The sequence below is a fragment of the Melanotaenia boesemani genome, chromosome 12 (genome assembly GCF_017639745.1).
Source record: "Melanotaenia boesemani isolate fMelBoe1 chromosome 12, fMelBoe1.pri, whole genome shotgun sequence".
NCBI classification, from domain to species: Eukaryota; Metazoa; Chordata; class Actinopteri; order Atheriniformes; family Melanotaeniidae; genus Melanotaenia; species Melanotaenia boesemani.
The window spans coordinates 9,404,030-9,429,675 of record NC_055693.1 but is presented as its reverse complement, the minus strand read 5'-3'; the positions used below and the strand labels follow the sequence as shown (position 1 = coordinate 9,429,675).

Genomic DNA, 25,646 nt, shown 5'->3' with positions numbered 1-25,646 from the left:
GCTAACATATCTGTTTTTCTTGCTCTGAAACATCTCACAATCAGCTGGGCATGATGGGAGTGAACACAGCGCACATTTTTCATGCATGCCAGTAGTAAAGCTGTTGATGTTGCTAAAACGTTATCATGGATGTATGTAAGCATGAAGACATACATACATGGACAGGATGAATAAATTATTTATCCACTTATCTATCTTTGTATATTCATTAGTTGTTTATTTTGCCCTTTTATTCATGTAGTTCTACATTACTTTTATTTCTATATGTCTGAATTCTTATAACATAGTTCTAAAGCAAGTCTGGTCACCTATGAAAGCCATTTATGTTCTTGCAGATATAAATAAATGTATAAATAACTAAATGTGTAAATAAATAAATAAATTAATAAATAAATAAATAAATAAATACTTAAATCCATGTGCAAATGAATAAGAATATAGATCCAGGAATACATTTATAATGTAGAAATAGGCATATTGATAAAATAAACAAGTGAATAGATAATTAAATATATCATTTAAGTATAGAAATGAATAATTGGAGAAATAAATCAATTGAAAAGGTTTTAAAAAGAGATATTATTACTGTCACCCTCTTTCTTTAACCAAACAATAATAATAAAAAAAAACATGCCCCACTGGTGAACTGTGTGTGTGTGAGGTGATGCCACATAGCTGATGATTAAGATATTTAAAAAGCATCATTTAGTTAGCTGTGCACTTCGCAGTGTTAACGCTTATGTTGATGTATTATCAGCCAGAGGCTTTCTTAATGGAGTTGCCACTTAATTACTGCAGAGACCTACTTAAGCTTAGTGAGCAATCAAATAGAAACACATAAGCATAACTCATGATCTGAAATTCTCATTCAAATTACAGTATGTACATGAAGGTGTGGATGTGTGGGTGCATAAGCACAGCCAGCCAACCTGTCATTAGTGATGCTTTTATTCCCACGTCTTTACTTGTAGTCCTCAGTTATATCATGACTGCAACCTTTTAGCAATTTGTCTCCACTCCCACAATATAACACAGACAACCTTTTTCACAACCTGGAGAGGTTGTCTCGGAGAACAGGGAGTGCAGGGTCAAAGGTTGCGCTGTATATAAACAGGTGTCAAGTGCTATGATGGAAAGCTTGGGACATATGAGACTGGGCTGGAAACCCAGCCAGGCTGTCGCCGCCACTGATACAGGAGCAGAAAGGTAATAGATGACTTTGCCTGTCAATGTGATGCCATGGTTTCAGGTTGTGCAAATTAAACCATCTAGTATGTAAAGAGCTGACCTTTTGAGAAGTAGATGTATGCGTGTTCTCCCATGTGACCATAGCCACAGGTGTTATGGATGAGTTAGGATATTAAATGAGTGTAATTTTCTCTGTGTTCCATCTTTCATGTCTGCTGATTTGATTCAGCATTAAACTGAAATGGTAAATTTCAGTTTAATGAACCATTTTCAAGTTGATTATCCCTGTTTTGTTTTCATCTTTGTGTCCTCTGAAACAGCGATATGAGCACTGAACGTGTTTCAGATAAAAAGCCCTTCAGTGATTTGTTGCTGCATAACTAGCATGATCTGACCCGACTAATTAGATTTTGAGGTGAATAATGTGATGTCTGTTTGTAAGTTTTCCCTTTTAATTTATTTCATGTAAAGACAACGAGACAGATATTAATCTAAACCAGCATTGCACATGAAAAATCTTTATAATGTCTGATTATTTTATAAAGCATAACAGGAAAAAGTCTTTGGGAAAGATTCTTAGTTATAACAACAATCCAATTACAGAGCTTTTATTCCTATGTGTACAACTTAATTAGCTGAAACAAAGCTAAACATTAAAAAAATGTTTAAAGTTCTTGCAATTTTAGCTGTGGTGTGAACAGGGATGTTTTCTCTAAGCTTTTGAAAGTGGAGGCATCTGAGAACACATGGTGCCAAGCAGTCAAAAATGGCCATTTTGGAGACTTCACATGGACTGTCTGTACTAAAACATCCCTAATTTTGCTTATGCAGAGTTAATGTTTACATATTGTATTATGATCTGTTGAAGGTTTAGAGCTACAGCTGCATCAGTCCAAAGCAATATTCATATTCGTACTGAAAATGTTTTTCTTTTTGTCTTTTGTTTTTAGTTGAACATGAAGCCTTTTTTTCATTTTAATCATGTCCATTCTTTCTCCTCCAGTGATACTTGTATTTATATGTCTTAAAAAAACCCAAACGTGTTCCCTTTACAATGAGTCCAAAAACATGCAAATAGACCTTGTGGTTGCAGGAAAAACCAAATGCATTATGGGTATGCAATTTTCGAGTTAAGGGCTGAAAAATAGACACTGGACTCAAAGGGTTAAGAACCAGACTTAATGGTCAGTGTTGTCTCAGGAGGAAGGTTTTCTTTTTTTAAAAGACTGGATTTTTTTTTATCTTATTGTGTAGCAGTTAATCTTAGACATTTAGCTCAGATATTATAGTGAAATTATAGTGAAATTTAGTGCTTGTGTTTTCTGTCAACATTTATCCCACATCCTGCCTGTTATCCTTGAGACTGATCTTGGTTGTCATGCTCCTCAGGTTGTTTTTCATCCGTTTGGGTTTGCTGAATATGTCCTTAGGCAACATGTTGTTAAAAATCTGTACAAATGTTTGTAGAGTTTAGAGCCCTAATTGTTTTTTTTTTCTTTTTTTCTTTATCTCTTATACTTAAACTGCTTAATCCAGTTTAAGTGGAGGTAAATCTTTTCTAAAACTTGGTGGCAGAATGTGATAACTCGTATGTATTCTTTTGCTGCTGCGGAAACTATTCATTTAAATTTAGTTCATTTTCTTTATATTGTGCCAATTTAGAGCAGAAGTCTCCACTGAGCACACAAATGCAATACAAGTTTACTTAGTCAGTTCAGTTTAGTCCACTTATAATCACATTCAAATTTATTATACAATTTAATCCCCTTCAGACTAATTAGATTGTATATAGCTATGTTCATATAGCACAATTTCATAAAATGCATTGACTCCTACGTTAGAAAACAAGAAGAGTCTTTACTGTATTGGATCAAGCTAAATTCTGATTATTCAGTCTCTAGTAATCAGATTGTTTCCCGTTCATCACCACTACTGCTTTCCAGTTTGAATTGAGCTGGAAACCACAGTAGGGTGCTACCTCTGCTTCTATCTGGGCTTTAAAAAATATAAATCTGTCAATTGAAGCAGCCACATCATATAAGGGCATGATTGAAAGCACCACCTCTACAAACAGAATGAGGGGAAATATGGCTCCTACTAGCGTTTCTTACAAGCAGGTGTTATTGTCAAATCTTCCAAGAGGCCAGACATTTCTCATAAGGAGTACTGACAACTGTCACCTTCATGGACAGTAGTCAACTGGTTGCCATGGTTTCATATGAAGACAGCACATCATGACAAAACTTTATTTCCATCCTGGCTTTAGGCTGTAACGTCACTCTGTAAGGGTACAAATAAAAATGACATGGTTAGCTTAGAAAGTACATCACCTTTAACCATCACTGCTGGGATTAGTATATATTTTCATATATATTCTTTAAATCTAGTTATAGGTCATATATATTTGTTCATGCAGGGTGGACAGTCTTAATACCACCAAGGTTATAAGCAGCACATGGGATGCCAGGGCTCATAATAGTGCCATGTGATCACAACACAATCTAACATTTAGAAATGTATATTTTATAGATTTTTTAAAATAATTTGCCATTTTTTATGAAAGCAGAACAAATGTTACAGAACCTGCCAGCTGTAAGATTTGAACATGGTATAAATAAGCTCCAAGTCCACAATCAACCTGATTAGTCAATGTTTTAAATTGCAAGTCACCAAATCTCAAATAAAAAAAATGAACTATATTTATATAGCACCACTCAAACACAAAGTATTTTATAAAAGCATAAAACAACAAAACAAATACATAAAAACAACTTGTAAATAAAAATAACCATAGCATTAAAAACAGAAACAGAAACACAAATATGAATGGATAAAACACTAAAATAAACATGTGAAATAAAACATTTGTAAAATGAATGGTGAGTTAAATACAAGCTTCATAAAATCAGAAATAGGTAGGTTTTAAGGGTGTCAGCCTTTCAGACCCAAGTTGGCAGCTGTTTCCAGAGGAGAGGAGCCTAAAAACTAAAAGCTCTACGCCATGTTCTGGACAGCAACTTTATTTAAACAGGATGGTGCCACACCATTAAGCATTTTTTTAGTTGTTAAAAGCATTTTAAAGTCTACTCTAAATTTGACAGGAAGCCAATGAAGAGAATCTAGGACAGGAGATACGTAGTCGCTACACCTGTCAATGCTCTGGCAGCCGTATTTTGGATTAGCTGGAGGATTATAAAAGAGCTGTTTGGGCATCCAGCTAAAACTGATTTAGTTATCTACCCTAGATGACATGAAAGGATGAATAAGAACTTATTATATTTTTTTTTTAGGTTAAAAACACAGTAATTGCAAATTGCAGCCATACTAATTATGGTCGAGCTACAAGCTTTCCAACATTCAGGCATAAAGTGTAATACAACGCTGTCCATGTCTAGTGCGACAAGTCAGAGCATACAAATACCCTGAGAAGAACCAAGTGCCGTCTCTTTCCTGTAAATTAACCACTTGCTTCCTACAATGATTTAATCCCCATTTGCAGCCCCACTCTCCCTCTTTCAAAACGTTGATTTGATTCAACAATGCCTCCATTGCCTACTTAGTGGTGGAAAAAACAGCCTTACCCTTCTTTATTATTTATTTATTTATTTATATTATTACTTTTCACACAAAATGACAGAGCAAAAGCGTGAAATATTTTCAGATTTACAGGATTTAAAGTTTATGAGTCAAAAATTTCTGAATTGTCAGTTTCACAGTTCGTACTGTCCTTAGTTCAGTAAAAACCAGGATGTGCTGTTTAATTGTAGCTACCACGCTAAAGTCTGATGTAAATTGGAAAGCTGCAGATGGTGATTTGCTCCTAATTACACCCGTTGCCTAACTGACCCACAGAGGGATTGTTGAGCTAAAGTGTGTAAATGTTTGTGTATTTCTGTTCATGTGAGTGATGAAACAGGAGCCTGTGAACTCCTGTTGTTTCATAACTCACTTCTTCACCTTCTTCCTGCTAAGCCTCCAATAAAGTGTCTGATTCAGTTACTAGAAACTGGAGCTTAATTAGGAGAATTTGATTTTCACTGCTGGATTTGGTGGCAGCCGTTGATAACAACTTCATTTGGGGAGAAATGAGGGAGAGGCTGTGCAGCATGCTGTTTAAAGTTTTGACAGGCCCTCCAAAAAAAAAGTTTTGAATTGGACAGAGAAAACCAACTTCCTAACTGATTTGACTGCTTCATGCTGTTAGCAGAAGGACTGCTGGTAATAAAATCTCTTATGAACACCACATACTGTACAAACCACACACACACACACACACACACTTACCGCAGGCCAAGCTGACAGATGACTTTTTAAGAAATTGGATTATCACAAAATGGCTATAATTGCTGCTTTATATAGACCTATATCTATCTCCTGTGTGTGTCTGTTTTAAAACTATTATCTCAAGCGGAGAAGGGAAAAAATGCCATTGCCTGTAAGGTCACATTTACACTAATACATTTTCAAATCAAAATAGCCTGTAAACATGTAGGCATGTCCATACATGAGCATTTTTGCTGCATCAGACTAATCCCCATCTAAACTAAGAAACCTGCAAACATCATATGACTGTTTACTAAAATAACCAGACACAATCATTTTCAGAGATTTCTAGAATAGTACTGTGCTTCTAACGATAAAGCCAGTAATGGCTTTAAGCCAGTGGCCTTGCTGGAAAAAACTTAAATTGCTTAAATTCCTAAGAAACGGATCCGTTAAGTTTATCTAAATGGTCAGAGTGTTATCTTCATGTTAATTAAGTTGACAGAAGTAAACACCCATCACCGAATAAGAAAACCAAATAGGATTCACATGGAAAAGTACTTTTGTCAACAGTGTCTCAAAATCGTTTCAGTTTGAAAGTTGAAAGAATTAACTTCTGTTAAAGAACAAAGCATGTTCTCTATAATATATATAGTTTTTATATGTTGATCTGGATTTTCTTATGGTAAATGTAATGCATGGGAGTTCTTAAGGTGTCACCACAAATGTAGTACAACATGTGATCTCAACATACAAAATGACTTGCAGCCACATTTTATACATTTTGAACCTCATAGCATGTGTACATGAAGACATACTTTATACTATATTGAAGAATAAATTAAAAATGCAGAAATAAACACCCCAGCAAATGACTTCAATGCCTGTTTAAATATCTCCTGCAGCTTTTAAAAGGATGAGGGAGAACCGGAGGTGTGGGCTGCTCTTGGTTGTGTTGTTGCTGTTGGTCCCTTAGCTTGTCCCCGCTTTGAAAAAGACAAAAATCAAAGTAAATAAAGATCTACTTTGTGTTGTAGTGTTGAAATAGTGAAGCTTGTCCAGTACATCTTTGGCCTGTGCTTTTAAACTTTTTTCTATGCCTTATCCACACTGGGATAAAATGAATAGTTTTTCTTTGTTTCTTTTTGCTTCTTTTGGCATCTCACAGCTTAAGCTAACTTTCATTCTGTCAGCATTCAACCTGCATAATGTGTCATCTCCAAGGACTACAGGCTGTTGATTCTTTTGGAATACTTCACTCTTATCTGTCTGTGTTGTTGAATACCCATAATCTTTCTCTCTGCATGAGGTGAGATCACTGCAGACAGATCCCTTTAAACAAGACCTTAGACCATGTGATGAATTAGAGGGACACATACAGATAAAATACAATCAAAGCAACACTTTGGTGTCTGCTTTGTTGATTCCAAAAATCTTTTTTTTTTTCTTTTCTTTTTTTTTTTTTTTTTAATACCAGGGTTCTTGAAATGTAGTGAAGCATCATAACTGACCAAATAAAAAAATGTTGCAAAATCCTGTTTATTAGTAACAGGCTAGACAGTCTAAGGGAATTCCTCCTGATCTCACACTGACATCGGCCGTTATGGGGAACGCTTTTGTTTGAGCGGACACTTCCCGCTGCTCACCCCTAAATTCTCAGCTTAGCTCCAGAGAAAATCCGCTTTGGTGCATTTGTGTACCTGCGACTTAGGCTGTTAAGCATCTCAGCATTGAGACGGAGGTGGAGGAACTTTGAACTGGATGTTTAATTAAGTGACAACACTTTTAATCAGCATTTAATTGTTTTTGAGGCAAGAATGCCTTGCAGGCTGCAGCTCCGTAGGCCCTGCTTAACCAATGAAGTCTAATGTAACGTGTCTAGTGATTTCTCTTGCACACATTTGCAAAGGTTATTCCTTTTAAAACCTAATGTAACCTGAGCATGTTTTAATATATCATTATTTTTAAGGCACGTCTTATTCAGAAAAGCCCTCCAGTTTTATTAGGCAGTTTTTAAAAAAGGCTTAGATTTTAACACCTTTGATAAAGTGTCATAGGTCTTATTAGATTAATAGTCCCCGCCCTCCCCTGCTTTTTTTTGTCATGGTCATGCAAAGTGATATCAGTAATAAACTATAAGATATTGCAGTTTAATCTCATGGGCATTTTTCACTTTTTCATTGACACCTTTGCAGTAGAATATCAGTTTTAGAGCTAAATACAGTCAGAAGTGCCCTTTGCATGTTTGTCAACTTGTGCATTCATAGACAAAAGTAGCAATGCCCTATATTAATAATAAATCATACACCTCAGCAGTCGATATCAGTCTCATTGGAAGAAACAGATGACAATAATCAATCTTTTTTATTAATTTTTACCGTTCTTTATGGAGGTGAAGGAAACAGCAGCCATATCACCGCAGCCGATGGCACAAGAGGGATCGCATGTCTCAGCTGCTCCTTCAGGTTGCCTTAGAAACCAACCAGGGCTATTTGTTCCAATTTGCTCTGTGGCATTGAGATCACAAAGCTTGGAACCAATGCTAATATGCTCTCTGCATATTAGCATCTGTGTTTGTAACAGCACAGTGGGGCTTCTGTTCACCTCATTTACATCTTTATTGTCCAGGTACAGTTTTCACTGCATTACGAGACCTCTTATGTTATTCGGGGGTTTAGGGTTTAATGCGTTTTAGCGTTTTTGAACTTTATTATTGTCCTCTTCAGCCTTCACTTGATGTAAAGGCGACACTCCGGTCCCCATTTTCCTCCAGCCCCCCACAACCCCGTGAAGTCTAAGTTTAAATACCATTCCTGCTCCGCCTTCCCTGCTCCATTGAAAAGTTGGCGGTTTGTTTACGAGAGCGCCAGCACTCCTTTGTGGTTTCGGCTCTGCTTATAAGAATGAGGCATTGCATTGAAGACTCACCCTTCCCCCTTCTTTCTCTCCCTCTCTCTTCCTTCTTCCAGAATCAATTTGAAAAGGACAGACGGCCCTCTCAGCCCCGTCCCTACACCCCAGTGATGCTTAGCTGGTGAGTACACTCTTAACCTATTTCATTCACAACTTTCATGTTTCATCAGTTCTCAATTGGTTTCTACATCTCTTACTTCAGTTTCTACTTTTTTTTTTTTTTTTAATTTGACAGTTTATTTTTTTATGTGCAAAAGTTAGCTGGCAAGCAACAGAATTTCTTGGCCTTGTTTTTGAGGGTTTGCTATTTGTTTTCTCTCATTTTCACTCTTTCAAATGCCTTCCCTCCCCAAACCACAACATCTCGCTGGCCTTTGTAGTGATAGCTGGTCGTCTTTTTTTATGAAAGCCCTTTATTTTTCCCTGTGTGAAGTAATTTGAAAAACAATGTGGAGAATATGGCAACAGTATATGGGTTGAGGGGCTTCGTACAGGCTCCTAATGGACAATTCTACCTCTCTATCTCTATTCCCCATTTACTTCTGGCTCACTTTGTGTGTGTGTCAATGTGTGTATGTGTGGAAACAAATCAGTAAATCTCTCCAGTTGCAGACAGCCTTGGGCCTAATTGACAGCTCACAGTGAAATCATTATTCATGGGACACAAGCGAACACCTTGTGCCATCACCTAGACTCACTAGAACCAGTGTCAGCTCATTCATATGCTTGCTGTTAATTTGACTAACAGCAACAGGAAAAAAAACTCCTGTCATTACATCCTTCACCTCTTGAGGTTTTATATTTTTGTTTTGATTAAATTTTGATTATTATTATTATTATTATTATTATTATTATTTTAATGCAGAAATAATGTAGGAGGAAGTGAGGGAGACTGGATATGGTCAGGTAAAAATGACATATTGCACCTTTTTCATTATTTAGTTAAGAAAAACAGAGCTGAAATGCCACATGTTAGAAAAGCTAAGTACATTCCATGATGTTCAGCAGCTTGTGAAACTATCTTTAGAAGTAATTTTACATAATTATCTGTATGTTGATATCACTATTACATCCTTGTGGTGGATTTTTAGGCTTCAGTTCACATCATTTTCATCAGGTTGATGTCTAGACTTTACTGGACTATTGCAACACTTTAATTCTTGTCTTTTTCAGCCACTCTGTTGCAGATTTATTGCTGTGCTTGGGATTGTTGTCCTCTTTTATGAAACAATTTCAGCCAAGCTTCAGCTGTCAGACAGATGGTGTCGCATTTGACTCTAGAATACTTTGGTATGCAGAAGGGTTCACGCAATGACGGAAGGTGCCCTTAGACCTGTTGCTTCAAAACAAGGCTAACAAGCTGCTGTGTTTGGTTTTTGACAAACTTGCTGCCAAAAATCTCCACTTCGGTCTCATGGCTAAAGGACATTGTTGAGAAGTCTTGTGTTTTGTTTACATGCAACTTAAATAAAAACCTAAGCTGTGCTGCCATGTTATTTTTAGAGAAAGGAGGCTTTCCCCTGGTAGCTATTCAAAATATTCTGAAGGGGTCAAAGATGTAAGTTTTGGGTTATTTGCAGATTTTCTGAGCATTGCACAATCTTGAGGTTAACTTGGTTGTGTGTCCCCTCCTGGGAAGATTGGCAACTGTTTAAAATCTTTCCCACTTGCAAGTAGTCTGTAGAAACTACTGTACCGTATAATGATGAACTTCAAATTATTTGGCATCAACCGATTGCAGAGTAACAGGCATCAACAGTTGTTTTCTTCTTTTTTATTCCCTAAGAATCAACAGTCGTTTTTTTTTTTTTTGTCATAATTATTCTAGATGGAAAAGTTTCTGATAAGGTGCTCCTAGACTCCTTTAATTAAACAAATGCTTAAAGTGACACACAAAATTTGACCAAAACATCCAGCCAAAACTTTAAAATGGGTTTCTGCTTAATGCACAATATCTAAATTCAATATTATTTGCAGAAATCTTTGAGCTGAAACATTGTGGTTAAAATGTCTGTTAATATATCATACATGTTTTACTATTCTGTTTTTATGTATTAAAAATTATGCAAACAGCGATTAATACAAGAACACAAAGCCAACATATTTCTGGAATCTGTCACAGGTTGATCACGTAGGTGAAATCCACCAAACATGAATTTCATTTTCATAATTTTTAAATCAATATTTAGTTTTTAATCCACATAAAATTGTCAAATTCGATCTGAGGATCAGATACTATATAAATAATCTTTGTATTTATCTGCTTTTATCACAAACAACAAATACCTGTAAAGGTTTTTTCACCTGGTTGTCGCCTGGAGTAAAAACAGATCATATTATTCAAACTTAACATTTACATAAAATTTCTGCACCAATCTTACTCACTCCTGTCTCTCAGTATTTACTAACCCTGAAGGGCATTTCTGTCATTTGCTTTTGTTCCGTTATCTTACTTTTGCTGCTCAGCATTCACCTCCCTCTCACATACACTACTCAGTTCAATTTGTGGCCTAAATATCTTTCCCTAATATGTGTCATTGGAGTAGAGCAGCAGTGCTCCCTCTCTGGCTGCTTTGAAGAAGGTCCACTGTGTTTGTATTGGTTCTCTTTGTTCCTTTGGGAGGAGATCAGGACTCCGCTCATGGTTGGCACGCTGTTTCCTCCAGCCCCACTGTTGTTTGCTGATGTTTAGTTCAGGATGACAATAAGCCGGAAGAAAACAAGTTTCTTTGAAGCCAGAAAGAGAGGGAATCGGTGGACTGAGAGAGAGTGATCTGGAAAAAAATTGGGATGGATGAGGGGACTCATCCCTGGATAAGGATTCTCTTTAAAGCATTCTGTTTGTGGCCCCAAGGGCCGAATTAAGGGAGCGTCATTATCCCTGGCAAATTACCACGCTGCCTTTGTGGTCCAGCCATGCTACATTAGGGTGCCTTAAAACGTGGCAGAGACATGCTTATTCAGCTTACAAAAAGAGGGGCCGCTGTCAGATCCTTGGCCTGGCTCACAGAGGAGGCATTCACACCAGATCGGGGTGTGGGCGGTAGGAGGGTGACTACAGTGATGGTGATGGAGAGGTTCTCCTAAGATGAGTAAAAATCGCTCACACAAAGGTTGGTGTAACCGTCTCAAAAGACGTGCCAGCTGATGATGTCATTTGTTTCATCCTGAGTTTGATCAGCTGTGGAAACCACAAAATCTGACCAAGAGACTTCCACTGCCAAGTAGCGTAGACCTGCTTGCATTCACACAAAGAATGTGGATCCAGGCTGTTGATGTGATTATTAATGATTGGATTTGTATCAATGAAGCATCCATCCATCCATTAATGTTGTATTCCCTCTTTGTTCTTTTTATGGTTGTCTTTGAGCTGGAACCTTTTCCACCTATCTTGTCACAAGCAGTGGAAAATACCCTAAACAAGCCATAAGTTTCCAACAGGGTTGCTAAAATTAAACAAAATAATGAGATAAAACAATACTTTAATTGCAGCTACATTCAGTGCTTTATTTCATAGTATACAGTAAACTATTTCCTCTGATATCGAGCAGGTGTACTCTGGTTTCCTTAGGTAGCCACGGGACAGTACTCCAGCAGTCAAAGTCTTTTCTGCAAGCAGAGAAGAAGTAATGGTAAAAAAAAAAAAAAAAAAAGGCTAGTCCAGCTTATAAAAAGAATACATGCAACATAATATAAAATGGCCTGGCTTGTTCCTGCACATACTTTTTGTTTATTATAACCAGCAAGGATTTGAACTCTGTAGGGGGGGGTTAAGGGAAACATATATGGAAGGAAGGATGAATGGATGGGGGAGCGCAAGGATAGACGAGATACGGAAGGATGGATGGATGTGAAGGGGGGAGTAAATGGATGTGGGAGGATGAATGATGACAGGGATAGGGAGGGTGCAGTTAAGGGAATGAGATGAACTGTGCTGAGTGGGTGAAGCAGGTATGAGAAAGTCCACTAGGTGATTAGAGGGGTGGCTTTGATCTTGAACATCAGCTAACAGGTTAACCTTATTATGAAGTAGCGTGAGACCAGAATATTTTCAATCAAATAGATATTAATTTGAATTTCTTAATTGAGAAATACCAGATGGTCTTATTTAGTTGACTGGAAACCTGATTGATCCAGTCTATTTTGTCATCAGATGTTTAATGTTTTCATGTCTTATCCTGCTATGCAATAAAATTCATTTACACGAAGACAAGACACTACTGGCCTCGCTTTAAGGTCTAACATAACAAGTTAATGCAAAGTCCAGGGAAACGGTTCTTTACTATTTAAAAGGACATTACATAAGAATTACTCCCATCTAACATTGGAACTGTGTATCGCGTCCTAACCTATAATGCATTCTAGTGGCTCACTTTCTCAAACGTGTATTGTAACAATGGTAGCCCTCGGGTCTCAAAAAGCCTCGACGACACAGATCAAAGCCTGTCATCCGATAGTTAAGTGTTCACTCTGTTACAGCACCAGCTTTTTGTCACAGTAAAAGCCAGTTTATTAAGCCTTCCCACCAGCTGTTGTCCAGCTTTAACGCAACTGAAAGCCGACATTTACCGTGACTATGTGTAGCCAGTCCTCACTCCCTGACCTGCCACCAGCCCTCTGCGTTGTGTGAATTATCCACGGAGACCAGGGAAATTCAGCCCAAACACTTGGCGTATTTATTCTGTACAGAATAACAGGATGCAGCATATGAGAAACCGTGTAAATGCAGCCGACCTGAGACTCCTTCCTCCATAGCAGCCGGAAGCAGACTGAGGCAGAGCACACAATACTGACACAATACATATAAAATAAAAAAGAAAAACAATTGTACAAGGCATAAAAAAAAATACACAATGGAGACAACATACCTGTACAGAATAACAGGATGCAGCATATGAGAAACCGTGTAAATGCAGCCGACCTGAGACTCCTGCCCGTGACAAGAAACCCCGTATGAGTTTAACATGAAAACGAAACCGCAACCGAGGCTAACACACGTGACGTCGGCTAGCTAACACTCATACTGCTGCATATGGCTTACGGCTCGTCAAAATCAATTCGTTCTTCACTAGTTACAAACAGACAAATAACACCTGAACATCATAACAAAGCAACCTCTTTGCATTCGGTCTCAAAAGAAACTTTAAATCGCTAAGTTTACAAGCACTAGTGCCGGCTTACCTTCCTCCATAGCAGCCGGAAGCAGACTGAGGGAGGAAGTGCTGCACCCACAATGACATCCCGAACGTAAATTAAAACAACGAAACCCCAAATTAGTTTTTTCTTTCCAAAAGAAAATAGAAAGGTAATGCTTCCAAACAGTAAACCAAATAAAAACAATAATAACAAAAATCTTAAAACGAATGAAGGATTTTCGGTGGAATGTTTTACATTTCTTTTTCCTTCACGTTACATATGAAAGGGACTGAAACTACGTAAACATTCACTTCTGTACCAATGAGGCTGGTGTATTTTAGCAGGATCTACTGTTATGCTGTTTTGCTTTAGGCAGTACCGTTAACTAATTTGTCGAGGAGAATGCTGTCAACTTCAGCATCCCTTTTAAAATCTTTCTCCTGAGCTCCCACCTGGGGAAGGCTAGCCCGATGTTTGTCCTTTTTGTGTTTGTCCTTTTCGGTATCGTCTGGTCACGCTGCTTTTAACCCCTTTCTTTTTGCACTTTTGGTGATAGTGAAGTGGCTCTTGTACTGTTGCTGCTTATGCATGGTCCTGCATTTTTTGTCAACAATTGAACAGATTTAGCAAGTAGCTGGGGTAGTAAGCCTCTCTTGTTTATTTTCTACTCCTGCGTCACAATCGCTGTGCGCTGGCTCCCAGGGAAAGCGTGTAGTTGGGGCTATTTGCCCCTTGCTAGCGGATGTAGTTTCATGATGGCACACCATCACGCTGCTGCTCTACATATGTATGAACAATTCTAAAAATTTTTGCTTACGGGAAGGTATCAGATCCTTAGCGGAGGTCATAATACACCATTTATAACACAAATATACATGCAGACATTGATCTTGGCCACTAAACAACAGAACATGTTGCACAATGTCCCTTTAAGGGGCTCATTTAAGCTCTTTATGTGATTGCTTGTATCTTTTATTAACTATAAACTGTGTGAGCTAAACATTGAAGGAGGGGCACATGGTTTGGTGTGTGCAGTATTTCACCTGCATTTATTTTGCAGCATACCAATGCATCTGTCTGCTTTGAATGGCCTTAGCTGTAAGCACTGGTTTAAGTTTTGACTTTCTTTTAGAGGTCAACAAAAAGCCCAGATTCACTCTAGAGGGATCAGAATTGATCTCCTGGGGGTTAAACTGTTTAATCAAGTTTTCACCAAACATCTATAAATTCAGAAAGTATGAACAAACTGTGTCAAACTCCTCAGTGAAAGCAAAACAAGTAGGCTGAAGCCACTGTAAAACTCATAGCGTGTGAAATGTTTTTTCTAGGCACTTTGCCTTTATTTATCATCTAATCAACTGGAAGCCTAACCTCTGGGATTGATGTCACCCTCTTCTTATTTTTCTTTCCTGGACAGGCCGGAGATTTCATTACTTTCCAACATTGTTTTGTGCTTTTTATGAAGTCAATCCCACTGTTGAAGTAGATGAAGGAAGGGAGGAGGCTTTTGTCAAGGGGCCGCAGCAGAAACCTTGAGCTTGTAAATCCTGCACTGATCTTTGGATCATTAAGCAGTGAGCCTGGAGTCCTTTGGTTCTTTATCACCAGGCCTGGATCCCAGGCCATAATGGAGGCTAACTGGCTAATGATTAGCTGTCTTCTGTAGCTACTGCAGAGCTGATTGCTGCTGCTGCCAGAGTGAAGGGGAGGAGGCTTTAAAAACAACGAAATGTAATCTCTGCTGCAGTTGTCTGACTTTCTCTCTCAATTTCCAAAACTATTCAAGCATCCGTTTGTTTTTTTTTTGCCCTTTATTGTACACGCTTGTTTAACTAGTAGATGTTTGAGTGTTTTCCTTAGATGTGTTTTTTTTTTTTTAATTGGCATACACATTACCTCCCCACAGAGCTGCTGCTGAACATTTTTCTGCCTTTCTGAGCAATCTTTGGAGTTGAGAGGGAGAAGATTTACCCCTGAGAAAATAATGACCGAGGGGCAGTGTTTTGGAAAATGATCCCTTTTTCTTCTTTCTATCAAACTGCATGTTCCTGGAGTTGTGCAGGCATCTGATTGTGATACATCACAAGCTGTGAAAGAACAACATGAAATGTAAGTCTCACCACTTACTGAGATGAAGAAGAAACATGGAAGGTAAGTTTTGTGAGGACACACAGAAGAGGCAAGGCTGGCCTCTGCTTTGCAGCTGCTACATTGTACGGGGGGACGTTGGAATAAAAAATGGACTTTTCTTGAGCATCAGTGCTCAGAGAATCATGTTTAGCTCATACATTTGAATATATTCTTGTTTACATTTGATTTTTATGTGATTTATGTGCTGCAGAATGCATGACTTTTTATTTATTTTTTGCATGTGTATAGTTAGTCACATTCAAAACAATACATGTTGGGATTGTGTCATCTTTTATTCCTGAGACAACGTGGTTAGTTAATCTATAGGTGGTCTCAGATGGGATAAAGTCATGTGCAGTAGGTGTTCAGTGCAGCCAAGAAGTTACTTCTTGAGTGTCTTTTATTGCAGAAGTTGTAAACATTTTTTTTGCAAAGTTGTGACTTCATTTAACTGTAGATAATAAAACTAATTAGGCTCTTTTGATATGTGACTGGCTGCAAATTCCAGAGCTGGATTCTGGCATTCGACATTCCCAACTGCCCCAATAACTACACCACTGCTTACAAACACTTGAGTCTTGCCCTGGCTTGTAACACATGCAAAAAACTTGAATGTTTTGCCTTTAATCTTTCTCATATTCTTCCATTTATTGCCAAACATGTCTTCTTGCATGAAACAGTCTTATCAAGAAGACCATTCACAGCATCTGCACTCCATCTATCCTGTTGCTTCCTTGTTTTGTAGCATGCAGCTCCATAATACTCAACTTTAAATCCAGCTTTCGTGTAGATAAGATCTCTTAAGTCCTATTAGAAACCCCTGATTTATTTTGGACTAGATCAACCTCACCTGAGTCAGAGTACAACTGGAACTTAACTTGTTTCTGTGTTAGCTTTTTATCTTGGAAGGAAAACCACTCTCACCACAACTTCCACTCCCCGCAACGGCGATTCCTGGCTGTAAACTGGCTGTTTGCTGTTTAATCATTCAGTAAGGATTAGTGGCACTGTGTGTTTTCTAATTATAGACCTGAGCTGTGCACTCTTCTCCTCAGTGGGGTCAAATCTAGCCCACCAGGCTCTCAGCCAGCAGCTTACTCACAGCAGCTCTCAGCTGCTGCTTTCTCATGTTTATTCCTGTGCGTATTCCTAATTTGCCATCTTCTTATTGTTATTTCTTTTTACCACTCAGTGCTTTCTTTTCTGTTTGCTTCTCTCAGTCTTGTTGAGCTCACGACAAAGACTTTTCATTTGGATGAAATAAAACTCAATGAGGTAGCTGTCAAAATAAATCACTTCCTATATCAAGGAGGAAACAAGGAGTTGCCTGAAATAAAAGGACAGCGATTCTCTCTTCTTTTCCCCCACCCAGACTATCAATCAATTCCCTTTCACATCTTTTCACATCATTTCATTCTTCACGAACAATGGCTTTGATTAACCCCTCTGGGAAAGCTCATTATCCATTTCCATCACAAAGGTGTTTGTAAGACTTTGGTTTGAAACGCTTGAGCAAAAAATATATATGTATCAAAGGAATATATTGAGCTCTCAAGGACAGAAATAGAAAAAATAAATTATGGCTGCCAATCACAGCTCATGCATCTGTGACTAGATGCTTGTCTTGCTTTGTCAGCGTCATCAACAGATTTCTCTTCACTCCACCTGCTTTGTCTCCAATGCACTAACTGAGACACTATAAAACAGAACTATATGGAGACGTTTAACATCAAAGTGTTTTTTGTTTTTGCTCTGCTTTTGCCTTCGCTGACACCCACATGCATTAAAATGCTTTATTCTGCAACTTTACATGGTTGAAGCACGCTGCAGCTGAATTACATATGTATGAGTTTACTTTTAGTACTTGTGTGTTTAGGATTTCTTAGAGATGCATTGCTAAGCTGAATCAGATTCACTTCTTCAAAGGACTCCTTGGAAATGGTTCAGTCCACTTTTAATCAAAGCACCTTATTACACCAGAGTTAAGATTAGTGTGTCTGCTCTACTGTTAGTCATTTGGTGAGCCTATGATGTGGAACACACATTTATCTGTGAGAATGATGTTCTCCAGAAAAAAAGTAAAATAATTTAAGTTAAGAAATGTGTAATGACCCACAAGTTGTAATTACAATGGTCATTTTTTAAATGCCTTATCGTGTGCCTGAACATACAGTTAGTTTTTGTTGGAGCTCAAACTGCAATTAAATGAGTAAAGAATTTTTAACACGTTAATTTTTAAAATGTTTTTTATTTATTTTTTTAATTTGAAATAATTAATCGTAATAAATTTATTAAAGTCTAACCCCTACTTTTGATATAAACTGAAAATATTAAAAAATATATATTTATTGTACTAAAACATTTGTTAATTAAATGGAAACGTCTTGGTCATGTACTTATTTGCACTACAAGAAAAGGAAATGATTTGAATTGTGTTATTATGCCATCATTTTACTGGTCTGTCCCACTTGAGATCAAATTGCACTGCATGTGGTCCCTGACTGAAAATGAGTCTGACACCCCTGGAACTACTGATAATACATATGTGCATGCTCACACTTGTTGGTCCTACACACTTCCTGGACACTGAGGACATGAGCAGATAATAAATTTTATGTTAGACAGATCATTGTCCCCTCCAAAGCTTTTACATCTAGGCGTGAAAAAGAATATTGTTTCTTTGAAGGAGTTGACCGACCCAAGCAACTTTGATGTCTGCATAAAGCAACAGAAAATGAAGCTCATGCAGCTCAGTCTCAACAGAAAATATTGAATTAGTACTTTTATTGACATTTGACAAATGTAGCAGGGTCGGAATTCTTTGTTAGAAATTGTGAGATGGCAACATATCCCTAAAATATACTTTTATTGTGTTGGGTCCATGTGACACGACAGGGACACTGAAACAAATTGTAAAATGTGCCACCCCTAACATATTATTACCATGTATTTTGCAGGATCTATAACTTACCATGTATATTAATTCTGTGGAAAGCATTGTTCGGGATAAGTCTCAATCGTAGGTTTCTTATATTGGAATCAGCAAGCTAATTCCCCAGTCTGGCCCTTTCACCTCCTTATGAGCATATGTGGCCAGTAGTGTTGAAAGTGTGCTTTGAACGCGTGTCTTGAGTGTCTCTTCTGTTCTTAGAAATAGAATTAAGACTGAAACATGTAGGGACTGTGCAATTTTTGAGCATTTAATTTATGGATTTGCCTCTCTACTACCTCAGCTGAGCAAAGAAATTGATGTCTATGATGGAAATGCTTTTAACCGCAACACATTACATGTTACCATCATGTGATGCTTTATCTAAATATTCTGAGTCATTTCGCAGATCTATTCGATACCAGGACCGAGAAGCATATCTTTTTCCTCCCTTGCACTGGAAAAGAAGTGCAGCATGGACAGGTCAACAGTCCATCACAGGACTAAAAAGCAGAAGCAAGCAATTTCTCAGAAAATAAAGGTGATGTAAGAGTCTAGTTTAGCTTATGGCTGCAAGTCTTTGAACATTAGGAACTAAACCACCCACATAAAAGGATAAACATTCAAACTCTTGGTGGCCCCCAGATCACAGAGAAACAATGCTCAGATTTTAACTCCAGGAAGCTAACATTTAAAACATTTAGTCTTCCTGCGTCACTGTTTTCTTACTCACCTATTCATTAGTTTCAGCTTGTGTGAAAAAATCTTCACTTTGCTTGTCAGCATGTACATCAAACCTGCTTTTGTTTTCACCCACAAGTGTCTTTCTATTGTTTGCATCTACAAAGGCTCTCAAAAGAATCTGGATTTTTATTTTCACCCTTTTCTTGTATGCTCACCAGCCACTTTATGAGGTACATCTGTTCAATTCCTTATCAACACAAACTAATCACACACACACCTATCTATAGGTTGTAACAGTTAGTACCACAACACGCTCTTCCCGTTACAAGGTTTTACAGATGATTGTCTGAAAAAGAGAAAACATTATCTAGCAGTTGTCTGGATCAGGATGCCTTGAATGCACAACACATTAAGGTTCAAAGCCAGTGGCCTACGGCAGCAGAAGATCATATCATGTGCTGCTCCTGTTAGCAAACAACAGAAAAAAAGCCACAAAATAATTACAATACATTTTATTTATAAAGCATTTTACATTCTGAGTGCTACTCAGTAAAATCAGTTATAACATATAAAGTACTAAACAGTTTTTAAAAACATGTTAAATGTTCATACATTATAACCTTATAGTCCTTTTAATCCTATTTATAAGTTATTGAAAAGAATTTTGCTACTCTTCACTAGGACTGCAATGATTATTGTTATTGTTGACTATTGTCAACATCAACTAGTCGACAACGGATTTACGAAAATATGGTGGCGGACTATGGAACAAAACGGCAGCAGAGGACTCTGGGACTACTTCACATTAAACTTACAAAATTAATTAAATACATGTGAGATTTGTAAAGCGAACCTTGCGTACCACGGAAATACATCTGCAATGCTCGAACATTTCAAGAGGAGGCATGTCGGACTTACATAACAACCTTATGCAAGATTATAAAGCTAAAAGTGAAATATGAACCATTTAATAATTATGAGATACATAATCTGATTAGTCGACTAGTCGTTTTAATAGTCTGATTAATCGACTATCAAAATAGTCATTAGTTGCAGCCCTAGTCTTCACACAGGCTCATCAGGCTCAACAGGCTGTTGTTTCTTGAACATGAGAATGAGCTGACTGTACTCCAGTGGCCTCCACAGTCACCAGATCAATCCAGCAGAGCACCTTTGTGGTGTGGTGGAACAGGAGGAATGCTTCCAACACCTTGTTGAATCTATGACATGAAGAATTAAAGCATTTCTGAATGCAAAAGGAGGTCAAACCCTGTACTAGCAAGGTGGACCTAATAGGGGGGGCAGTGAGTGTGTATGCCAACGTTATAAAACTACATTAACTTCACCATATGAAAGTGGAATTAAATGTAATCCTTGTTCTCACACAGGATGTTTTTTTAGAAGTAGGTTTCTTTGGAGAATAAAAGACTGAAGTAGAGGAGATTTTCTAAAAGTTTCAATTCGAGTCTTTTGTGTTACTTTACTCCAATATTGGGGCGCAGGACTGACAGAGACTTTTTCATTAGTTCTACTTTCTGTGAATATTGAATAGCTTGTGCCGGAGTCTTGTCTTAAAAGTATGAATATATCAAACCAAATGTGGTGCGTCATTTAGTTTATTATGTGTTGATTAAGTCTTGTTCCAGTACTGATAGTTGTATTTGTTTATGATGTTCCTTTAATTAAATCATAGCTGCATCCACACACATTGAGATGAAGATATCAACACTGGACCCATTTATGCATCAAAGTGCGCATTCACAGAGCTAGTGTGAAATGGAACAAATATCGTTTGCTTGTTGTTACATGAAGAAAAGAAGCCACATCTCTTTTGTTGCGTTGGATGATTATATCACATCTCCAGCACAGCCAGGCTCCTTCAGGCGCTTGTTGAGGGTGTCTGCTCCCTTTCGGAATAAAATGTAGTTTCAGAGATGTGCTGTTTGTCAAGGCGGTAAACAATGCCACCAGTGATCAGTCTTGTTTTCATTTTCATCATCAAATTTCCTGGCATAATGCCTGGGTCATGCATCAAGAAGGCCATAATGAGAAACTGTGTTGTGAGACCACACAGCAATTAAAACAGGATACAAGATGTTTCTTTTTCTAATTACATCACAATGGATTTAATTATAGCTGCGTGCTTTGCAAACAGACAGTGATGCAAATAGTGTCAAGCGTGAACGTCTGTCTTTTTGTTTGTGACTTGATGATTCTTCACTCCCTTTGCTGTAATCAGCGTTTGAAAAGACACTGTGATGCTGAAGCTAAACACTGGTACCATCAGGGAGATCAGACAAATGATCTGCTTCGGCTTCTTCCGTCATCCATGTTTAATTTGGTCATGTAACAGCGAAAGAAGAATGAGTGAGTGTTGTGTGTCTATGTGCATGTGTTAGCCATTGTTTTGACATAACTACTTTTAGATTGTGAGGTGGACTGTTTCAAATGAGGGGCTGTGTAAGACAGAATTCATTCTCGATTCTCCCACACACCTCTAAAATCATTCATATACAACTATAATTATTTGCACATACACGTAAAATCAATGGTAACATACACACTTGAAAAATCCAAACATACATACTACTAAAACCCCATGCTCATACATACAAGAGACCCTAAACACATTTGAATCAGTGATAACAGTACTGTATGTGAGAGGTTATATATGTGTGAGCCTAAAATAGTTTAAATGAGAGGTTATATATGTGTATGTTAGCGTTGATTTTAGGTGTATGTGCAAATAATTATAGTTGTATATGAATGATTTTAGAGATGTGTATGAGAATCAAGAAAGAATTTTGTTCTATATGGCCCCTCATAGTTTCCTTACTCATGAGATCTGCCAATCAGGTTTTCTTGCTCTGAATCTCAATAAAAGCCACTATCAAAAAAATTAGAGAAATCTCCCCTGCATTGCCAGTGGAATTGCATACACATGTACAACCCCAGTAAAAAGTGGAAAGCAAGTCGCTCCACATACTCAAATGATCAAAATTTAAAGGAGAATTCTCATTTTAACATGTTTACGGTTAGATTTTTGGCTTCCTGTGTGTCAGAACATCACATCAGATACATTTTAATGGCAAGTGTGCAGGAAGAAAATGTGTCTGTCATGTATCTTGTCAAATATTAGAAAAGGAAGCATCAAATTAACTGCTATATACATATATTCTCCTTCAGTCATCTTTCTTTGTGTGATGGTTTGACAGCTTGTTAGGCTGTTGCAAACACACATCTGAAACCAAGAGGCTGTCACAGAAGGGATTTAGTCTTTTTGTTTGTTTTTTTTTAGCGAATTGACAGAGTGTAGTTAAAGACATTTTGGCCATGTGCAATTTACCTTTGAGTTTTATGAGTTTATGCAAATGTGATTCATAACAATCCTGACTAGACTTTATGGGTTATAAAATGAAAATAATTATCTTTGCTGGGTACTGCAGCTCATGTGTTGGTCTTGGTGTGTCTGAAAATGGGACTAATGGTTTAATCACAGATTAGACCTAATTAACAAGAAGTTGGCAGAGTTTGGATTTTTCTGAAGCGGAGATGCTGCCGACCTGTTGCTGCTCTTCCTCCTGCAGAGACCAGTGAGCAGCTGAGGAGACAGCAAAGAGCTGTGCTTTCAGGCTGATGAATCATCAGCAATAGATTTTTAAGAGGACAAAACAATCCCAGCACACATACAGAACCGCAATCTGTATACATGTACACACTTTAGGGCTATCACCGGGAATTACAGTTTCACACAGCGTATTTATTTTGGTCTCTTCATGAACACAGTATTGCATGCAATTTGAGGCTTTTGAAAGTGACTGTTTGCTTGATTGTTGCAGCATAGCCTTTATCAACGAAATTAATGTTTCTGCCAAAAAAATTTTATTTTGGAATCACAAAAGCCACTTTAGACAGATTGTTTACGTATGTATTGCTGGTTTGTAAGCTTTTACTGAAGTTTTTTCAGCCTATCCCCAAGTAGGACAATGGCAGAGAGTGATGAATGCCCACAGCTGAAATCTAATAAGATGGCTTTAGTAAGAAGAGCAGCATTTGCTCTTCTTCTTCTAGCTCGTTCTATCACACATGCTCGGTCACTTTTCCAGCAGCACGACTCCAAATCAGTCATCTGTTCACGGCAGATCAGAGCTCTGTAATCAACAGGGGAGGCGCATTGCTGGTCTTTAGTGGAAAGCCACCTGTGTGGCCTGTCTCGCCAAGTCTCGTTTCATGTCTGAAGTGGATTCGCTGCAGCAGTCGGTGATCAACAGCAACACACAAATCGGCTGTCTGCTGTTGTCTCCACTGTGCATGACCTTTGAGAGACTGCAGACTGCTGTACAGACTACTTTAAAGTCTATGAGAACAGCAGCGTGAATGCAATAAGCCTGCACTTTATTACTCACACACAAGATTTGTATTAGATTCCTGTGTTGCTGCCTGGCAGTGGCTCTACATTTCAAAGGGTTGTATTGTGTTTAAAGAGTAACTGGAAGAATTTAAAAAATATAAATAAATTAATGAAGCTCCTGTTGCCCCTGAGGGGATTTGTGTTGCACAATAAAAATCCTTAACAACATTAATTTAAAATCTAACAATGTCAGGAACTAATCTGCATGAGTCATAAGACCCATTCTTGATGGCAAGTCACATTTGGCTTTGTTGAACAGGTGAATGCTGCAGGTGGTGAAGGGTGGGACCAGCAAGCCTCGCCATCCAGACAACAAGGGTGTCTGCTGGGTTTTCTTTAATCTTTGGAGCACAAAAAAAAACTGTCACTTTATCCTTACAGTTACCACAGTTTCCTGAAATCTGACTGTCTTAGAAGTTTGCAGGGCAAACATATTATTTTCTGCTTTGGTCTGTAAACAGTGTTTTGTTTTTCCCCCTACTAAGGAGGAGTTTTATCTGAATTGTAAACATGAGCTTTGGAGTTTAAGTTAATCAATAATGCTAATTAGCAAGTATTTATTGTTTTAAGCAGGTTTATCTTAAAGTAGTTTTTTCTCTAAATTAAGTTCCTTAAATGGTTCATGACCTTTGATTAATGTGTTGCCTTTGATAGATATACACTGTGTTGGGGTGTGTGTGTGGGGGTGCGTGTGTGTGTGTATACACATATGAATATGTTTGTGTGTGTGTAATTTTCTGGTGTTTGTTTTGTTTGTTTGTGGCAGGTATTTTGTTGTTTAACTCACAGTATATAACCTGGATAACCAGGCCTAACTACCAGAAATAGATTAATATAGATTTACTAGCGTTACTAGTATATGATACAATTATGTTTTTGTGAGGTTTTTTTATCGTACCCCAAACGGTCTTTTGGAGATAATTTTTTTTTTTTTATCCAAATCAAGTGAAAATGCTTAATTTATCCCAGAGGGAAATTTCAATGTTGCAGTAGTTTTTTTTTTATTTCTTTTATTTATTTATTTTACACAAAAATAATTAATTTGAAGAAGAAGATAGCGACTTCCAGAGGGTGATGACTATTGGCAGGAATGATCTATATTTGTATTTACTCCCGCCTGTGTAAGCAACTGCCTCTCTGGGACGATAAAGATTACCTCCACCTTGACTCTTAAGGCAAACTAAAAAAACAGAGATGCTCAAAGAGGAAAGGAACATGATGATCAGTGTGTTAACCTCAGAGCGCCCACACTACTTTATGACTAATATGAATAAAACTCTTCTGGCCCTATCCTTGGTCCCTTTTGTTTTCTTTGAATTTATTTAAGTGGTTGAGATGCAAGTGTCTCCCAACTAGGTTCACAATGTCCACGTAAATTACTTTTATTTGTAAACATATTAGACAAAGCGGCTCCCAAACATTTCAGTTTACCTTCCAGGTATATATGTTTTTGTTTCCTATTTGGCACACTTCAAGAATAAGCAGATAGAATGGAAAAAACAAAACAAAAAACATTATGCAAAGAGGCAGACAAGTGGTCTGTTGTGATCAAAGCTCGGCGCTGTCGCAGCTCTCATAGGCAGAGCTCATGCACAAAGAGCTCTTTAAACATTTGGCACAAACTTGCCATCAGCCTGCCTGTAATTGATCAGTCTGGCAGCTCATGTTTCATTATTATGAGAGGCCTTGAGAACGAGCCTCTCTTAGATGAACGTTCCTTCCTAATGAAATATAACTGTGGACAACTGTAATTTGGCTAAAACTCGAGACTGATGCTCAGAAGAGAACACATTTTTCCACTGCTGCAGATGCCTCAGAAGCAGTTGGTGTGCTATAACTCAGGAGTATTCATTGATTGGTCATTGCTTTGATGTCAAACTTTCCTAAGCCACATGTTTGTGCAAAAGTACTTCAACAACTAATTCTCACATTATAAATGGCTTTAAATACCAGCATCTTTTAAATTAATTACATTTATGTAACGCAAACTAA

General features: G+C 37.7%; 1 protein-coding gene and 1 long non-coding RNA gene across 6 annotated transcripts in view; one reads left to right on the top strand and one right to left on the bottom strand.

Annotated features, from left to right (window-relative positions):
* sema5ba (sema domain, seven thrombospondin repeats (type 1 and type 1-like), transmembrane domain (TM) and short cytoplasmic domain, (semaphorin) 5Ba) overlaps positions 1–25,646 on the top strand; it is a 193,478-nt gene that overhangs the window by 29,754 nt on the left and 138,078 nt on the right. For all 5 annotated transcript variants that reach the window (XM_042002779.1, XM_042002774.1, XM_042002776.1 and 2 more), the window contains exon 2: positions 8,421–8,485. The gene's annotated coding sequence lies outside the window, so the exon portion shown is untranslated. The remainder of the gene's footprint in view (positions 1–8,420; positions 8,486–25,646) is intronic.
* Positions 13,014–13,548, bottom strand: LOC121650936. The gene is made up of 2 exons (XR_006012363.1): positions 13,233–13,548; positions 13,014–13,045 (listed from the first exon to the last, which is right to left on the bottom strand). It is a non-coding gene; the product is annotated as an uncharacterized LOC121650936 (long non-coding RNA).